Source organism: Odocoileus virginianus, chromosome 11 (genome assembly GCF_023699985.2).
Source record: "Odocoileus virginianus isolate 20LAN1187 ecotype Illinois chromosome 11, Ovbor_1.2, whole genome shotgun sequence".
NCBI classification, from domain to species: domain Eukaryota; kingdom Metazoa; phylum Chordata; class Mammalia; order Artiodactyla; family Cervidae; genus Odocoileus; species Odocoileus virginianus.
Window position 1 is genome coordinate 7,836,834 of NC_069684.1, and position 19,229 is coordinate 7,856,062.

Below are 19,229 nucleotides of genomic sequence, written 5' to 3' on the forward strand. Positions count from 1 at the left end.
TGGGTCAGGAAGATCCCCTAGAGAAGGGAATGGCAACCCACTCCGCTATTCTTGCCTGGAGAATCCCATGGACGGAGAAGCCTGGAGGGCTCTGGTCCATGGGGTCACAAAGAGTCAGACATGACTTAGTGGTTAAACAACAGTAGCCATACAGTGGAATGTTATTCAGCAATAAAAGGAATGGAATACTGATTCATACTATGACATAGGTGAATCTTGAAAACTTTATTATAAGTGAAAGAAGCCAGTCACTAAGGACCACATATTGTGTGATTTCATTTATATGAAATGTTCAGCATAAGCAAATCTATGGAGACAAGAACATATTAGGGCTAGGAGGAATGGGAGTTTGGAGGGTGATGGCTAATGAGCTTGGGGTTCCTTTTGTGGGGTGAGGAAATGTTCTAATTGATTGTGGTGATTCCTATGAGTATATGAACAGCCATTGAATTATTTATATATATACATATATATATTTTGCATGGGTGAATCGTGTGGTATTTCAATTATGTCCCAATAAGCCTGTTAAAAATAGTTTAGAGATAAAAGATAGTTGATCTGACATGGTTCTCCTATCTTTTCCTCCAGACATCTGTCCTTCCACTCAACCAGCTAACCTCTGTCTGTCCACCCTTTCTTTATCAGTCCACACATTTACCTATCTACCTTTTCTTCCATCCTCTTATCCCACCCTATCTGATTTTCTCCTTCCTTGCTCCCTCTATAAATCCAAAAAAAAAAAAAAAAAAGATTCATTGGTCATCTGCTCAAGTCTAGGAATCATTCTCGTCCCTGACGTTCATCATGTTAGTTTGGTATTTCTGGTGTCCTTATGCTGTGCAACTGCCTAGCATAAGGTGACTTTTCCAAGCTCTCCAGAGGAAATAACTCTTTATCAATCCATCTGGCAAACAGATGGATGCATGGATGTAGGGAGAGTGTAGAAATTGATATGTAGCCAGGGACACGTTGAAATGGTAGGAAACGTGGGTCACATCTCACCTTCTGATAAGTCCTCAGACTGGTGTGTAGGAGATTTTCTGGTTTTGTTTATGTGCTGTGACAACCCAGTGTTAAATATATATGACATTCTCTCCTGCCTCCTGTCTCTGGCTCAGCACAGGTTTGATGCTTGGTTGCTGCACTTCTCATTATTAACACAGTGCTGAGTGATTTCAAGGTTGACCTGGTCTAACACAGCTTTCCTAATGAGATTGCTCCCGTTGTGTCATCGTTTGTCAGTGTGACGTCAGCCTTTGTCTTCCCAACTCCAGCGCAGTTGTTTCAGAACATTATTGCCCATCAGAACCACACGACAAGCTTATTATGCATGACCCCGAGATTCGGTAAGAGATTCTGATTCAGTAGGTCTAGGATAGCACCCCAAATATGTATTTTAATTAACACTCCTAATGATTCTAGTTGAAATGCTCTTTATGTCACCCTTAAAATACTGTCATAATTTTACCTGTTAATACCCACATTGGTGAGCAATATGGGAAATTTCTAGTTGCCCTTCCAGTGTCCTTGTCTTCAATCCTGGAAGAGTTGTACTATGGCTAAGCAGCAGCAAGCATTTTCTATGCGTGACGCTCTCCCACTGAGTTTAGTGGGTAGAATTATAGTGAGCTTGGAGATTCTGGAAGGAGATGAGAACCCAGCAGCTCTAGGAGACATTCACATATCCAGTGATGTGGATAATCCAAACGAATGTATTGAAATAATCAGCATCTGTATTTCGAGGCATATTTTTTAGATATCAGATTTTTGTACCCTCTTCAATTTGCTTGATTTAATAGGAAAAACAAGCAGATCAGTCCTGGGTGTTCATTGGAAGGACTGATGTTGAAGCTGAAACTCCAATACTTTGGCCACCTGATGCGAAGAGCTGACTCATTTGAAAAGACCCTGATGCTGGGAAAGATTGAGGGCAGGAGGAGAAGGGGATGATAGAGGATGAGATGGTTGGATGGCATCACCGACTCAATGGACACAGGCTTGGGTAGACTCTGGCAGTTGATGTGGACAGGGAGGCCTTGTGTGCTGCGGTTCATGGGGTTGCAAAGAGTTGGACACGATTGAGCAACTGAACTGAACTTCAATTTTCTTGATTTGATAGGAAAAACAAACTCGAAATTTAGGAGACAGGATGGTGGGGGGCACCTTAGGAAGAGAATGAACTGGGGTCAGGGGGAATGGAATGGGGCAATGTTAGCTGTAATGAAAACTTTTCTCTCTGAACACAGATAACTGAGTATTGACTCCAACATGGCAGGCATGAAGCTTTACAGTGCTTCTATATCTGCACATACCTCCAAATGCTCTGTGGACATGTGTTTTCCTGATGAAGACATTAATCCATCACAGCATCAGATCCCTCACTATCATCACCATCAAAATGCCTTTGTGAAACCCCTCATTACATATGAGGCTGTATTAAAAATCAAGGCTAATGCCAGCTACCCTTGTTATTTTGAATTTTGATGTCCACAACATCACTGATGTACACCAACAAGGAAAGAGGAAGCTTAAGCTAAATTTCAGTTAAACACAAGAAAGAAAATACTGTATGAGATTTTATGTACATATATCTCTTTACATTTTGCAAAGCACTGCCATTTGCATTGCAGTCCTGTAATATAGATTGAACAGAATTATTATACTTATTCAGTGGCTGAGAAAACTAAAACTTAGATGAAGTAACTTGCCAAACCCAATGAGCTAGAAAATGGCAGAGCTGAGACTTGAACCCATGTCATCTAGCTCCTTCTTCACTGCTACTTTCACATCACATTGCTAAGAACATGCTGATGTTTCTGCTAAAGTATCTGTCTGGAGTTGATAATTTAGGAATCTTACTTTGTTATTCTTCAGGGTATGAGTATAAAACCACCAAACACTGCATGAAAAGAGCTATATAAATGTGACGTGAGTATCAATGATTACTGTACCCTAGTGTGTTTTTTGAGGAAATGGATGTCTATCCAATGGGGCAGGAAAATTTCAGTACTTATCCCAAAAGCCCAGGAAGCCTTCCTAAAAGTGGTAGATTTTTTTTTTCAATTTATAAAGTTTTCTTGAGCGTTTATTTAAAACTATAATGTTTGTAAATTAAAGCGCATGAATCTTAAGCATACACTTAAGCAGGATGGATTTTTATAAACTGAACATACCTGTTGAGCCAGTACCTCGTGCTCTAGAGGTTTCTCCTTGTGATTCCCCCTAGTCACAAGCTGCCCTGGGGTAAACAGCATCCTGATGTGTAATGTCACTGATTAATTTTGCTTGTGTTTGACCCTTATTTAAATAGAAGAATAAAATACTATCAGTTCTGCTATAATGCTTGTTTTGGGAATGCAAATTTCCATCCAGACTGATACATTAGGGAACAATTTGAGCATAATGCAATTTAGTGTTTGCTTATGCACAGCGTTGTCCTCAAGAAACTCTAGGTGAATGCCGAAAACTGCACCCAGCTGAGCTGAGCCCAGTAGGAATACACTGCAAGCACACACCTCAGAGCTCTGCCAGCCACCTCAGTTCATCTAGCTTGTTACGAGCCATGCCCAGCTCCCGTGTCTACTGTTCCAACGCTCCATCCAATGTCAGATGACCCTCCTTCCCCTACTTGGTGATAACTTGCAAGCTGCAACCCCTCTGACACCTACTTCCATAAGCAAACTTAAGATCTTTGTAAACCTGAAGTACTGCTTGTTTTAGCATTTGTGCGTGTATGTGCATGCATGTGTGCTCGATCAGTCCGTCGTGTCTGACTTTGCAACCCCATGGACTGTAGTCCGCCAGTCTCCTCTGTCCATGGGATTTCCCAAGCTAGAACACTGGGGTGGGTTGCCATTTCCTACTCCAAGGGATCTTCCCGACCCAGGGATCAACACATTTCTTAACCATTTTACATGTGTAAAACCATGCTACCACTTTGATTAAATGTCTGTGTTTTTTTTTGTCTTTTGTGTGTTACTGGCAAGCTTTTGAGTGTTATGCTCCTTTGTTTTTTTTCCTTAGACCCAATGGTGTTAATTGCATGATTTTGCATTATGTGCTGATTTTTAGGACCACATACATCATGTTTTAACAGATCTGACTGCATTTCTCTTTTGTGTCTTCTTTTAACATTATATTTGAGAGATTCGTTAATATCATTATGTATAGCAATAGTTTTTTCACTTTCATTGATGTATAATATTTCATTGTATGAATATACCACAATTCATGTATCTGCTCATGTGGTATCCTGTTGATGGAGTTTTAAGATTGTTTTTAGTTTGAGGCTATTACAGATAATGTTACTGTGAAAAATCTTGTACAGATCTTTTACTATGCATATGTACATATTTCTATTGAGTAGGAACCCAGGAGTGAAACTGCTGGGTCTTAGGATATGCATATGATCGGTTTCATTAGAAGTACCCAGTTTTCTAATGTTGCTGTACCAATTTATTCTTTAGCTGATAAACACAAGTGATTCTAGTGAGTCTATATCCTCTTCAAAACCTGGAGTTGTCCTTCTTGATTTTAGCTCTTCTACTGTGTGTGTGTGGGTGACTTCATCGTGAAAGTACTTGCGTTTTCCTGATGACTAAAGTGTAAGTATCTTTGCATATGTTTACTGACCACTTGTATATTCTCTTTTGTGAAATGCCGTTAGAAGTCTTTGGCTATTTTTAAAAAAATGGAGTCAGTTTCCTTTTTCCCCTTGATTTGTAAGCATTCTTTAAATGCTCCAGGTTGAGAGTCTCTTGTTGGTTTTATGTATTGCAAATATGTTCTCCCCATCTATAGCTTCATATTTTACCCTTTTAATGATGTTTTCTGATGAACAGAAGTTTTAAATTTTCATTAAGTCCTGTTTACCAGTCTTTTCCTTCATTGTTAGTGGTTTCTGTGTCCTCGTTTAGAAATGTTTGTTTACCTAAAGATCATTAAGGTATCACTTTATATTGTCTTCTAGAACTTGTACTTTTTTACTTTTCCTATTTAGATCTCCATTTAGAATTAATTTTTGTGTATGATATGAGATAGGGGTGCATATTTTTTTTCTGTATGAATATCTAATTGACCTAGCAACACTGGTGGAAAAGATCATTTCCCCAGTGATGTGCAGCACAGTCTTTGTCATAAATCAGATGTCCAATGGTTTGTTTGTTTCTTGGGCCAAGACTGTAATGTCTTACTTAACAAAGTTTTTTAAGTCTTGTTGCTGATAATGTAATTTTAGTAAGTAGCAGAAAACAGAAGCAGTAAGTAAGTTTATGTGGTCATTGAAGAACATCAGTTCTCCATTTACTTTTACTAAATACGTTGATTTTTATTGCAAAGACACTTACAAGCAGCTGGACCTGAAGGCTTGTTTGTGAAAACTCCTGAGAATGAGAAGACTATCCATGTTATTATATGAAATCAGAAAAGATTACCCTCACACTCTCTGGTCTGAGCCTCTTGTGCTGGCAGAATAAGTTCATTTTTTCCAGTTTCTCAAGGATGTTCATGCCACTGCATGCCCTAATCCAATCCTTTCAGGCCTAATCAGCAGGCTATGAACACACCTCCAAGTCCCAGGATTAGAAGTCAAAACAAAAACCCATTAAGACAAGGCACTGAATCTTAACTTTTTTTTACTTTTATGGAAATGATTGTATCTCTGGGAAGTAAAGTATGTTCCTTTTGGAAATATATTTTTATTACAATGAGGAAATTTTAAAAGTTGCAAAAAAAGAAAAATTACCTATAATCTCATTATTGTTGTTGTTGAGTTGGTAAGTCGTGTCCAACTCTTTGGGACCCCATGAACTGCAACACACCAGGCTTCCCTGTCCTTCACTATCTCCCTGAGTTTGCTCAAACTCGTGTCCATTGAGTCAGTGATGCCATCCAACCATCTCATCCTCTGTCATCCCCTTCTGTCTTCCTCAGTCATTCCCAGCTTCAGGGTCTTTTCCAATGAGTTGGCTTTTCACATCAGGTGGCCAAAGTATTGGAGCTTCAGCATCAATCCTTCCAATGAATATTCAGGGTTGATTTCCTTTAGGATTGACTGGTTGGATTTCCTTGCAGTCAAAGAAACTCTCAGGAGTCTTCTCGAACCTCCACAGTTCCAAACCATCAATTCTTCAGTGCTCAGCCTTCTTTATGGTCCAGCTCTCACATCCATACATGACTACTGGAAAAATCATAGCTTCGACTAGATGGACCTTTATCAGCAAAATGATGTCTCTGCTTTTTAATGTGCTGTCTAGATTTGTTATAACTTTTCTTCCAAGAAGCAAGCATTTTTTAATTTCATGGTTGCAGTCACCATCCAGCAATGATGTTGGAGCCCCAGAGAATGAAATCTGAGTTTCCACTAGCCCAGAAATGATCATTGTTAACATTTTGTCTTTGCTCACAGATCTTGCAGAAATTCACCATTTATCTTCTATTTATGAGTTTTTTATACTATTAACCATGGAGTATAAAAATTAGTATAAGCCCAAATCCTAGATATTTTATATAAAACATCTAATTTATATTTAAAATATTTTTGAGAAATTAAAGGGTAATTGGCACTATATAAAGGTAATTGGGTGGGTCATCATTGTGAAAGCAAAAAATGAAAGCATCTCCAGTTGTCCCAATCTTGAGTAAAATTACATGCTCAAATCTTCAAAGAGGGAAAAAAGTGAAAGTAACAGGTGATTTTTTCTCTATCATATTATCAATAGGTCCCTAGAACTGATGTGACAGAGTACCACACACAGGTTGGCTTAAACAACAGAATTTATTCTCTCACAGTTCTCGGAGCCAGAAGTCTGAAATGAGGATGTCAGCTGGACCATGCTCCTCTGAGACCCAGGGGAGAATCCTTCCTAGTCTGTTTCTGGTGGTGGCTAGCAATCCCTGGTGTCCCCTGGCTGGAAGTGCACCATGGTAATCTCTGTGTCTGTCAGCACACAGCAGGCTCCCTGACTGTCCATCTGTCTTGGTGTCTCTCTTTCTTTTTATAAGAACATCAATCATACTGGATTTAGGACCCACTCCAATTAACTATGACCTCGTCTTAACTTGACTACAAGTTGACTTGGATTACTGCATTTCTAAATAAGGCCATATTCTGAGACAGGGGGGATTAAGACTTAAATGTGTCTTTTGGAGGGCTACAGTTCAACCTATAGCACCATTTCCTGTCCTCACCCACCCCATTGGGTATGCGGTGTACTCTGTCTTGCCTGGACGCCTACCTGTCACTGTGACCAGCAGAGATGCTTCAGGCAAATATGTTCTGTGATACTTCTTGGGGGCGTCACCCTCTGCGTCACCCTTTCACCACCACCAACCTTACAGCCCCTTCTACTTACCTTTTTTCACCTCTTATCCCAGTTTTTTGTTGTTCATTCTCTAAGTCATGTCCGACTCTTTGTGACCCCAGGGACTGCAGCATACTAGCCTTCCCTGTCCTTCACTATCTCTTGGAATTTGCTCAAACTCATGTCTGTTGAGTTGGTGATGCCATCCAACCAACGCATCCTCTGTCCCCACTTTCTCCTCCTGCCTTCAGTCTTTCCCAGCATCAGGGTCTTTTCCAATGAGTCAGTTTTTCCCATCAGGTAGCCAAAGAATTGGAGCTTCAGCATCAATCCTTCCAATGAATATTCAGGATTGATTTCCTTCAGAATTGACTGGTTTGACCTCTGTGCTGTCCAAAGAGTCTGGTAAATAGTTTCAGGAATCTTTACCAGAGCTGGTGGACTCACTCTGGTTTTCATAAGAACACAAACTAAAGGTAGAGATAGTATTCTGTAAAGGAAACAGATTTTTCTTCCCTCAATTTTCCAGATTGAGATTCAGAAACAATTATTGAGCATCTGTTATATGCAGGCACTGGGCCAGTTTGCTTTGATATGTGTGACATCATTTATTGTAAGTGTTATACAACTTTTACTGATGAGGGAGTTTAAGGAGGTTGAGTCACACAGTAGGTAAATTTCAAAGTAAGGTTTTAAATCCCTAAATGACAGGTTGAAGGTAGGAAGATTGTAATAAATATTCTGGCTCCATTTTTGGTGTTTAACTGCTGACAAACTTTAAGCCCCATCCTCCTTCATCCCCTTGTGTCCCATCTCTGGACAAACCGACAAGAAAACAGACTCTCCTTCCCTGGGTGCTGGCAGCAAGTTCAAACCATGTAAACCCAGCCCTATCCACCCTAGCCCTGCCCCAACCTTGTGCGTGCGTGCTGAGTCACTTCAGTCGTGTCTGACTCTTTGAGACACTATGGACTGTAGCCCACCAGGCTCCTCTGTCCATGAGATTCTCCAAGCAAGAATACTGGAGTGGGTTGCCCTGCCCTCCTCCAGGGAATCTTCCTGACCCAGGGATCAAACCTATGTCTCTTATGTCTCCTGCATTGGCAGGCAGGTTCTTTCCTGCTAGCACCTGGGAGGCCCAGTGGAAACCAAAGCCATTTGTCCTTCCCTTTGTTCAGGCAACTGCAGAACGGCTAGGGCGCCTGCTGTCCCCCAGAAATCCTCGTTGTGTGATTAGTAAAACTCTTCTTAGCTTCTTGGTGCATGTGTGGCATCAGCATTTCTCAGGCCCTGAACCACTTTTGCAGAGGGTTGATGGTGCTCTGTGGGGTAACCACAGATAAAACTATTCAAGCAAATTGCCTGCTGCTGTGCTGACCCTCAGAGGACGGTCGTGAGTACATAGTCGGCATACGTTTGGCTGAGGAGATCTGAAGCTGTGCATTTGTGACTCAGGCCCTTTCTCCCCTGGCTGTCTACTTGGTGGGGGTGGGGAAAATGTTCCCCCATTTGCTTTTTTCTGCTGTCATTTCACCCCTCTGGGTCCATTACTCATCGATAAAGGTCTTCAGTTTTGCCCTCAGTATCCATTCTGCTTATTCAGTGTTATCAGGTTATTAGCCCAAGCCCTTGAATCCATATGCATTATGTGTAAAGCCCCGCAAGCTGATTGATATGCATACCACCATGTGCATTCATTCTCCAGCAGTGTTTTTTTTTTTTCCTCCAAGGGAGAATGTATTTGTTCTATAGAGAAATTAGTGGCTGTATGTATTGCACGTGTCTTAATACAAAATGCAGAATTAATTGTTAAATTGCACAGAGGTCTGAAAGTGCATTATGCAAAATGCAAAAACTGGTTGTAATATAAATGTTTGAATTAACATGCCTGCATGCAGAAATGTTCAGGGAATTTGTAGTTCAATTAAAGTGACACCAGAATTGAGCCTTTTAAAAACAAGACCATTCCCAGCATAATGATTTTATAATTTATTCAGACTCAGGCATCTACCACCGTTGAATTTTGGGTTAAATAACCCAGTTGGGGTATACGAAAACAGCTTCCAGTAATACAGATCCGTGGAATAAGCCCAACTGTATCATCTTGGCCTCAGCCATGTAAATAATTGAGGTGTACAAGGGATATTTAGCACAATTTTGGCTATATATTCAACTCTAGTACATAGTACATGAGGATTATCCTTAGACACCTGGCTGTCTTCAGATAGCATTTGAATCCCATTCTGGGTGGCTTCTGACCACCCAGCATTCACAGGCATCCCTTTTTCCCCATGACTAAATGGTCTTAGGAACGTAAACTCATTTCCAGGAGTCTAAGCATAGCATGATCAGAAAGGAGTTCGCAAAACAAGCCTTGAATACATATCAGCTCCCAAAGAGTAACCAAGATAGGTCTGTGTTGGTCAGACCGAGGCAGCTCCATCCAGCACAGTGCCGGCCACACTGAATCCAGCAGTGATTGGTGTCCCTGGAGGCAGACCCTGCCACGGCTGTGGCAGACCTTTCTGTACAAAGATGACCCTCAGACCATGGGATGCAGGGAGTGCAGTATTTTTCCATTTATGAGGCTGGGCTGCTTGGAGCCATCCGCACAGCCCACCCTGTGCCTGAAATTGTCTCAGGCAGTGGCCGCGTGGAGGTCAGTTACGTGTAGATGTCAACCAGCTTGTCTGGCTTATGGGAAATGGGAAGGCAGCACTTTGGAATGCTGGGCACGGGGATCCAGGTTGGTGCTCCAGAAATCGTGCTGTTGACAAACAGCAATGCTGATGGGATGACAGGTTTAAATAACAGCAGCAAGTTTGGGATTAGAAACAGTAAAATAGCAAAATGTTTATGCAGGCAGAGTACATTCTGGATTTGTGGCTCCATATCTCTTCAAGCCAGAAAGGGGCTTGTTCAGTGGCAAATTTTAGGCATAAGGAAACCTGTTTCAACTTAAAGGTTTTGAGATGTGTAAGTATATCCTTGACAGAATTTTGCTGTCTTCAGGCATCCTGCTGAATGAATGGAGACTCATCATGATTTTGTGAGTATGATTCTGGTTTTAAAGAATACAGGCAGTGCAGAGAAGTTTGTATAAATAGCTAACATGAGGTGGAAGTCAGGATTCCTGAGTCCCAGGGCAGGGCCCTTTTCTGGGGCTGAGAGTTCTGGCTCCTGAAACTGGCCCAACCACGGCGGTAGGTAATACTACTCCTTTCTGCTTTGTGGTTCCTCATCCTAGAGAGAGAACGGAAGTAGAGAGGACATTTTAAAATTTATTTTTAAAGATTCTGTTAAACAGGTGCATTCTTGGATCTAACAAAGGGGAAAGTACAGTCTGATTATTTTTTCTTAAAAGGGCAAAGATAATACAAAGGCTTTTTGTTTGTACCTTTGGGATTTAGCCAGGTGTGAACACATTTAAGGGGATTCAGCTACAACTCTCTTTTCAGAATGTTTGGAAGTTTTTGGAAAAAGGGCTATTTTGTATTTGAAAGCTAGTTGATTTACAGAATTGTGTTAGTTTCAGGTATTCAGAAAAGCAGGTTATTCAAAAAAGTGACTCAGTTATGTATATACATACTTTTTACAGATTATTTACAGTCACCAGTGTGGGTGACTGCAAGATATTGAATGTGGTTCCCTATGCTATACCGTAAATCCTTGTTGTTTATCCATTTTATGTATAATAGTTTGTTAATCCTCAACTCCTAATTTATTCCCCTCACCTCCCCTTCCACTTTAGTAACCATAAATTTTCTCCATCTGTGAATCTCTGTTTGTATATAGATTCATTTGTATTATTTTTTAGATTACACATCTAAATGATATTCATTCCCTTATGGCTCAGCTGGTTAAAGAATCCACCTGCGATGTGGGAGATATGGGTTCAGTCCCTGGGTTGGGAAGATCCCGTGTCAAAGGGAAAGGCTACCCACTCCAGTATTCTGGCCTGGAGAATTCCATGGACAGTATGGTCCATGGGGTCACAAAAGGTTGGACACGACTGAGGGACATGCACTTTCACTCTCTAAATGATATTATGCGATATTTGTTTTTCTTACTTCATTATGTAAGTAATGAAGTAATGAAGTAATATTGTAAGTATTATAGTAATATAATGAAGTAATGAAGTAAGATGAATATTATGCGATATTTGTGACTTACTTCATTTAGTGTGATATTCCCTAGGTCCATCCATGTTGCTGAAAGTGGCAATATTTCATTCTTTTTATGGCATCACTTCATGGGAAATAGATGGGGAGACAGTGGAAACAATGTCAGACTTTATTTTGGGTGGCTCCAAAATCACTGCAGATGGTGACTGCAGCCATGAAATTAAAAGACACTTACTCCTTGGAAGGAAAGTGATGACCAACCTAGATAGCATATTAAAAAGCAGAGACATGACTTTGCCAACAAAGGTGCGTCTAGTCAAAGCTATGGTTTTTCCAGTGGTCATGTATGGCTGTGAGAGTTGGACCATAAAGAAAGCTGAGCTCCAAAGAATTGATGCTTTGGAACTGTGGTGTTGGAGAAGAGTCTTGAGAGTCCCTTGGACTGCAAGGAGATCCAACCAGTCCATCCTAAAGGAGATCAGTCCTGGGTGTTCATTGGAAGGACTGATGCTGAAGCTGAAACTCCAGTACTTTGGCCACCTCGTGCAAAGAGTTGACTCATTGGAAAAGACCCTGATGCTCGGAGGGATTGGGGGCAGGAGGAGAAGGGGACAACAGAGGTCAAGATGGCTGGATGGCATCACTGACTCAACGGACATGGGTTTGAGTAAACTCCGGGAGTTGGTGATGGACAGGGAAGCCTGGCATGCTGTGATTCATGGGGTTGCAAAGAGTTGGACACGATTGAGCAACTGAACTGAATATTCCATTATATATATATCACATTATAAAGATCTATATGTATACACACATATATATGTATGAAATGTGGCACATATATATGTGATATATATATATATATATGAGATATGATTTATATATCACATATTCTTAAACTGTTGTTGGGCACTTGGGTTGTTTACATGTGCCAGCTATTGTAAATAGTGCTGCTATGAACATTGGGGTGCACATATCTTTTCAAATTAGAGTTTTTGTCTTTTTCACACATATGCCCAGTAGTGGGATTCCTGGTTACATGGTAGCTCTAAGTTTAGTTTTTTAAGGAACCTCCCTACTATTTTCCATAGTGGCTGTACCAGTTTACATTCCCACCAACAGTGTAGGGGAGGGTTCCCTTTTCTCTATACCTTCTCCAGCATTTATTGTTTGTAGGAATTTTGATGATAGCCATTCTGACAAGTGTCAGGTGATACTTTGATGTGGTTTTTAAAAAACTTTTACTTAAGTATAGTTGATTTACAGTGTTGTTGTTAGTTTCTGGTAAATAGCAAACTGATTCAGTTATTCTTTTTCATATTCTTTTCCGTTATGGTTTATTACAGGATAATGAATATAGTTCCTTATGCTCTACGGTAGAACCTTGTTTATCTATTTTATATATAGTAGTTTGTATCTGCTAATCCCAAACTCCTAATTTACCCCTCACCCATCTGCTTTCCCCTTTGGTAATCATAGGTTTGTTCTCTATGCCTGTGAGTCTGTTTCTGTTTTGTAAAGAAGTTCATTTGTTTCATATTTTAGGTTCCACATATAAGTGGTATCATATGATAATTACCTTCCTCTGACTTAAATTTCACTTGGAGTGATAATCTCCAGGTCCGTCCATGTTGCTGTCAGTGGTGTTATTTCATTGTTTTGTGTGGCTGAGTAGTATTGCATTGTGTATGTGTGAGTATGTCGCATCTTTTTTATCCATTCGTCTGTAGATGGACATTCAGGTTGCTTCCATGTGTTGGCTATTGTGAGTAGTGCTTCAGTGAACTTGCGTGCATGCTCAGTCACGTCTGATTCTCTGTGACCCCGTGGACTGTCGTCTGCCAGTCTTCTTCTCCAGGGGATCTTCCCAACCCAAAGATCAAACCTGGGTCTCCTGCACTGCAGGCAGATTCTTCACCGTCTGAGCCACTGTTCTCCACAGTGGTTGCATTAACATTTTCACTAACAGTGTAGAAGAGTTCTCTTTTCTCCATACTCTCTCCAGCATTTATTATGTGTGGACTTTTTAATGATGGCCACTCTGATGGGTGTGAGGGGATAGCTCATTGTAATTTTGATTTGCATTTCTCTGTGTTGATATTCTTGATGTTCAACATCTTTTTATGTACCTATTGACCATCTGTATGCCTTCTTTGAAGAAATGTCTGTTTAGGTCTTCTGTCCATTTTTAGATTGGGTTGCTTAGTTTTTGATATTTTAACTGTATGTATATCTTGGATGTTATTAAACCCTTGTCCATTGTATCATTTTCAAATATTTCCTCCCATTCCAAAGGTTGTCTTTTCGTTTTGTTGATGGTTTCCTTTGCTGTGCAAAACTTTTAAGTTTGATTAGTTCCCATTTGTTTATGTTTGCTTTTATTTCTGGACAAAAGGCATTTTGATCTCTTTCTAGATCAACTGGATATCCCTGTATAGCTACTAATTTAGACAAGATAAGCTGTCAAACCCTTCCCTCTTTAGTAAGATGATGAAGAAGATAGGGAATGAACTGGAGGTATGTGGTCACTAGGCAGGCCTGTGCTTTATTAACTTATTTGCTTCATATCACACTCCTCTAGTTGGTTCAGGTAGGCCAAAATTATTTTTTTAAACAACAACAACATATTCTCATATTATACAAGTAGAAGGAGAAAAAGATAATTCACTATAAGAAATATTACTGATTAAATGTTGTGTTTACAACAAAGGAAACTATAAGCAAGGTGAAAAGACAGCCCTCAGAATGGGAGAAAATAATAGCAAACGAAGCAACAGACAAAGGATTAATCTCAAAAATATACAAGCAACTCCTGCAGCTCAATTCCGGAAAAACAAATGACCCAATCAAAAAATGGGCTAAAGAACTAAACAGACATTTCTCCAAAGAAGACATACAGATGGCTAACAAACACATGAAAAGATGTTCAACATCACTCATTATCAGAGAAATGCAAATCAAAACCTCAATGAGGTACCATTACACGCCAGTCAGGATGGCTGCTATCCAAAAGTCTACAAGCAATAAATGCTGGAGAGGGTGTGAAGAAAAGGCAACTCTCTTACACTGTTGGTGGGAATGCAAACTAGTACAGCCACTATGGAGAACAGTGTGGAGATTCCTTAAAAAACTGGAAATAAAACTGCCATATGACCCAGCAATCCCACTTCTGGGCATACACACTGAAGAAACCAGATCTGAAAGAGACACGTGCACCCCAATGTTCATCGCAGCACTGTTTATAATAGCCAGGACATGGAAGCAACCTAGATGCCCATCAGCAGACGAATGGATAAGGAAGCTGTGGTACATATACACCATGGAATATTACTCAGCCATTAAAAAGAATTCATTTGAATCAGTTCTAATGAGATGGATGAAACTGGAGCCCATCATACAGAGTGAAGTAAGCCAGAAAGATAAAGACCATTACAGTATACTAACACATATATATGGATTATAGAAAGATGGTAATGATAACCCTATATGCAAAACAGAAAAAGAGACACAGGTGTACAGAACAGACTTTGGACTCTGTGGGAGAATGTGAGGGTGGGATGTTCTGAGAGAACAGCATGGAAACAAGTATATTATCAAGGGTGAAACAGATCACCAGTCCAGGTTGGATGCATGAGACAAGTGCTCAGGGCTGGTGCACTGGGAAGACCCAGAGGGATGGGATGGGGAGGGAGGTGGGAGGGGGGATCAGGATGGGGAACACATGTAAATCCATGGCTGATTCACGTCAATGTATGACAAAACCACTACAATATTGTAAAGTAATTAGCCTCCAACTAATAAAAATAAATGGGGAAAAAAACCCCAAAAACAAACAAAAAAGTCCCCTTTCTGTGACTCTCCCAATAGTACTATAAGGAATGAAGACAACAGAAGTGGCAATATAGCATAATAGTTAAGATCTACACTTTGGAATAAATGGTATCCGAAGCCAAATAAATAAATAAATGTTGTGTTGAGAAGCCCTATTTAATTGTCTGTTGAGAGCTATACAGTCTCATCTCTGGGGGAAGAGAAGACCCAGCTCAGAGTGGAGCCTGGAGCAGTCAGAAAAAAACAAAAACAGGTCGAGACTCTGACTATGGGAGAAATAGCACTTGGGTGAGAACTCTACAGCTGATTCTCTTTAAAGGGCGAGCCCCCCAGAGTCCTGGGTCCCTCCTCTGTGCGTGGCATTCTCCCCCATTCCCCTCTCCAGGCTCACACGATTATTCTTTCTCCCTCCCTAGTCTTCCTGCTACCCAGGGAGCGCGCATCGGGCTTGAAACTAAAATTGGGAGTTAAGTGAGGCACAGCGTCAAGGGCTAGCCGGGAAATTAGAGATCATGCCTGATATTTCAAACAGAGGGATTTAATACAGAGTTACACACCCATTAGAAGACTAAAAGAGCCAAAAGGGACCCTGGAATAACCCAGATGCGAGCCACTGTAGAAAGTGGCGGCTGAGCCTCGCGCTGGGGAATTCCAAAAGGAAGGGGTGGGACCCCTGGCCCGTGGGAGCTCAGAGAAGAGGCGCCTGGAGGCCGGTGTTCAGACCTCGGAGGGTTGCCCTCTGGCTCATACTTGAGCGTCAGACCAGGTGATGCTGAGGCTGGTCCTTGGACCTCTAGGGAGGCAGATGCTGCTGAGGTTGAGAGTCAGGAGGAGCTGGAGTTGGCAGCCGCTGCTGCCTTCTAGTGCTGGAGAGACACAAGAATGGGAAAGAGGAAGGAGTCCATTTTTCCTCCCCTCTTCCTCCTCCATGCCGGTAGAAATTGCTCAGAATTGAGGAGTAAAACAAGCTTAATGATCCGTCCTGGACCAGCCTAGAGAGGAACATAGAAAACCCCGCTTTCACAGTAATAAAGCAAGCACCTGGACTTGGCCACTTGGTAACCTCTAGGCCAGAGCTCGGTTGGCAGTAAAGGAGACCCAGAGAAGGGGCCGGTGGAGTGGGCAGGAGATGGAAGTCTTACAACAGCCCAGAGTTCTCGAACCGCAACCCATTGCATAGTGTGCGTGAGGCTAATTTACATAATGCTGGCTCCCGTCCATTGGGATTGGCTCAGAACTGAAGGAGACCTAACTGTCAAGGGGTGAGGAGGGTTTAAGTAATTGGAACTGAAGCTAGATATAGCTTCCCAGGTGGTGCTCGTGGTAAAGAAGCTGCCTGCCAATGCAGGAGACTTAAGAGACACAGGTTCAATCCCTGGGTCAGGAAGATCCCCTGGAGGAGGGCACGGCAACCCACTCCACTATCTTTTTTTTTTCCCCAAATGTTGTGTGTGTGTGTGTGTGTTTTGAAGAATAAATAGTCAATTTTATTGGGCTAGGAATCCACAGCCATAGGTATACATATATCCCCTCCCTTTTGAACCTCCCTCCCATCTCCCTCCCCATCCCACCCCTCTAGGTTGAATCAGAGGCCTGTTTGAGTTTCCTGAGTCATATGGCAAATTCCAGTTAGCTATTTTACAGACAGTAATGTAAGTTTCCACATTACTCTTTCCATACATCTCACCCTCTCCTCCCCTCTCCACACATCCATAAGTCTATTCTCTAGGCCTGTTTCTCCACTGCTGCCCTGTAAATAAATTCTTCAGTACTATTTTTCTAGATTCTGTATATATGCATTAGAATACAACATATTTATCTTTCTCTTTCTGACTTACTTCACTCTGTATAATAGGTTCTAGGTTCATCCACCTCATTAGAACTGACTCAAATGCATTCCTTTTTATGGCTGAGTAATATTCCATTGTGTATATGTACCACAACTTCTTTATCCATTCATCTGTTGATGGACATCTAGGTTGCTTCCATGTTCTGGCTATTGTAAATAGTGCTGCAGTGAACAATGGGATACATGTGTCTTTTTCAATTTTGGTTTCCTTGGGGTATAAGCCTAGGAGTGGGATTGCTGGGTCATATGGTGGTTTTATTCCTAGTGTTTTAAGGAATCTCCATACCGTCTTCCATAGGGGATGTATAAATTTACATTCCCACCAACAGTGCAAGAGCATTCCCTTTTCTCCACACCCTCTCCAGCATTTACTGTTTGTAGACTTTTTGATGATGGCCATTTTGACTGGTGTGAGGTGGTATCTCTTTGTAGTTTTGATTTGCATCTCTCTCATAATGAGCGATGTTGAGCAGCTTTTCATGTGTTTGTTAGCCATCAGTATGTCTTCTTTGGAGAAATGTCTGACAGGTCTCTTTCCCACTCTTTGATTGGGTTGTTTGTTTTTCTGGTATTGAGCTATATGAGCTGCTTATATATTTTGAAAATTAATCCTTTGTCCATTGTTTCATTTGCTATTATTTTCTCCCATTCTGAGGGTTGTCTTTTCACCTTGCTTATAATTTCCTTTGCTATACATAAGCTTTTAAGTTTAATCAGGTCCCACTTGTTTACTTTTGTTTTTATTTCCACTACTCTAGGAGGTGGGTCATAGAGATCTTGCTTTGATTTGTGTCATCAAGTGTTCTGCCTATTTTTCCTCTAAGAGTTTTATAGTTTCTGGTCTTACAGTTAGGTCTTTAATCCATTTTGAGAAAAATGTGGAACGCTTCACGAATTTGCATGTCATCCTTGTGCAGGGGCCATGTTAATCTTCTCTGTATCATTCCAATTTTAGTATATGTGCTGCCAAAGTGAGCACCCACTTCACTGTTCTGGCCTGGAGAATCCCATGGACAGAGGAGCCTGACGGGCTACAGTCTATAGGGTTGCAAAGAATTGGACACGACCAAAGCAACTTAGCACACACACATGAGTTGCCCAGCTACACTGGGAAATTTGCATGAGAGAAAGGCTTCAGAGCTAAGCCTTGCCTGCCCCCCAATTCAATGTTAAAGTAGGCAGTGGATGGGCTGGATAGAAGGACAAAGAGGGGAGGGGAGGGAGACAAAGGGAGAGAGCAGGGAAGGAAGAAAAGGATGGAGGGAGGGGGAAAAGGGAGTAGCAGGCAGGCTAATAAAGCCTTGCTCCAGTTCCCAGCTGAAGGGCCGAGTAGAGTGAGAATATAAGTGTACAGTCTTTCTGGCCTGGCTCACTGAGCACTCTCTGCAGAGATGACGATGCTAATAGTAACGACGTTTGTCTTGGTTTCTTCACTTAATAAATATTCGGAAACGGGACTCCGAGCTGCTGTAGAAGACAGAAGCTGTGCCGGCCGTGTTCTTCTGGCCCTCGTCCCAGCACGGGGGCCCCTGGCGTGCCCAGGGTGGCTGCTCCCATCTTGGCAGCTTGTCCCCTGGCCTGTCCCTGCCTGTGGCCAGCTTCCCACCGACTCAGTGCCCTTGACCTCACACTTGGTGATGGTTGCAGGACACCTGTCAGGCTGGGCAATAGTAATAACCATTCTCACCCTTAAAATCTGGGAGAAAAAGGCACCCACTTAGGAGGAAAGTAGCAAAAGGACTTGAACAGACAGTTCTCAGAAAGAGGAAACACAGATGGCTCTGAAACGAATGAAAAGATGCTCAACATCACTTTTTTTTAAATTGAAGTGTCATTGACATATAAAATTATATTAATTTCAGGTATATAAGGAGTCAGTATTTGTATATCAACCTCAATCTGGGAAATGCAAATTACAAGCTCTAGATCGCAAAGATCAAAAAATTTAACCTCATATATTTAGCTCATGGTGACTCCTCTGTAGGGAATAGTTTGGAAGTATCTACCAAAACTGAGCCAGCCATTCTACTTGTAGGGATTTGCCATTCAGATACACTTTTATACATGTGAAATGAAATATTATACAAAGATATTCATTGCAGCATTTTTTGTAACAGCAAAATTTAG

General features: G+C 41.3%; 2 protein-coding genes and 1 non-coding gene across 9 annotated transcripts in view; 1 reads left to right on the forward strand and 2 right to left on the reverse strand.

Annotated features, from left to right (window-relative positions):
* Positions 1–19,229, forward strand: part of HHAT (hedgehog acyltransferase) — a 367,616-nt gene that overhangs the window by 311,261 nt on the left and 37,126 nt on the right. The gene's annotated exons all lie outside the window — the stretch shown is intronic.
* KCNH1 (potassium voltage-gated channel subfamily H member 1) overlaps positions 9,278–19,229 on the reverse strand; it is a 440,397-nt gene continuing 430,445 nt past the window's right edge. The window contains exon 13 of the transcript XR_011490223.1: positions 9,278–10,544. The gene's annotated coding sequence lies outside the window, so the exon portion shown is untranslated. The remainder of the gene's footprint in view (positions 10,545–19,229) is intronic.
* LOC139037627 (U6 spliceosomal RNA) lies at positions 17,975–18,081 on the reverse strand. The gene has a single exon (XR_011490502.1). It is a non-coding gene; the product is annotated as a U6 spliceosomal RNA (small nuclear RNA).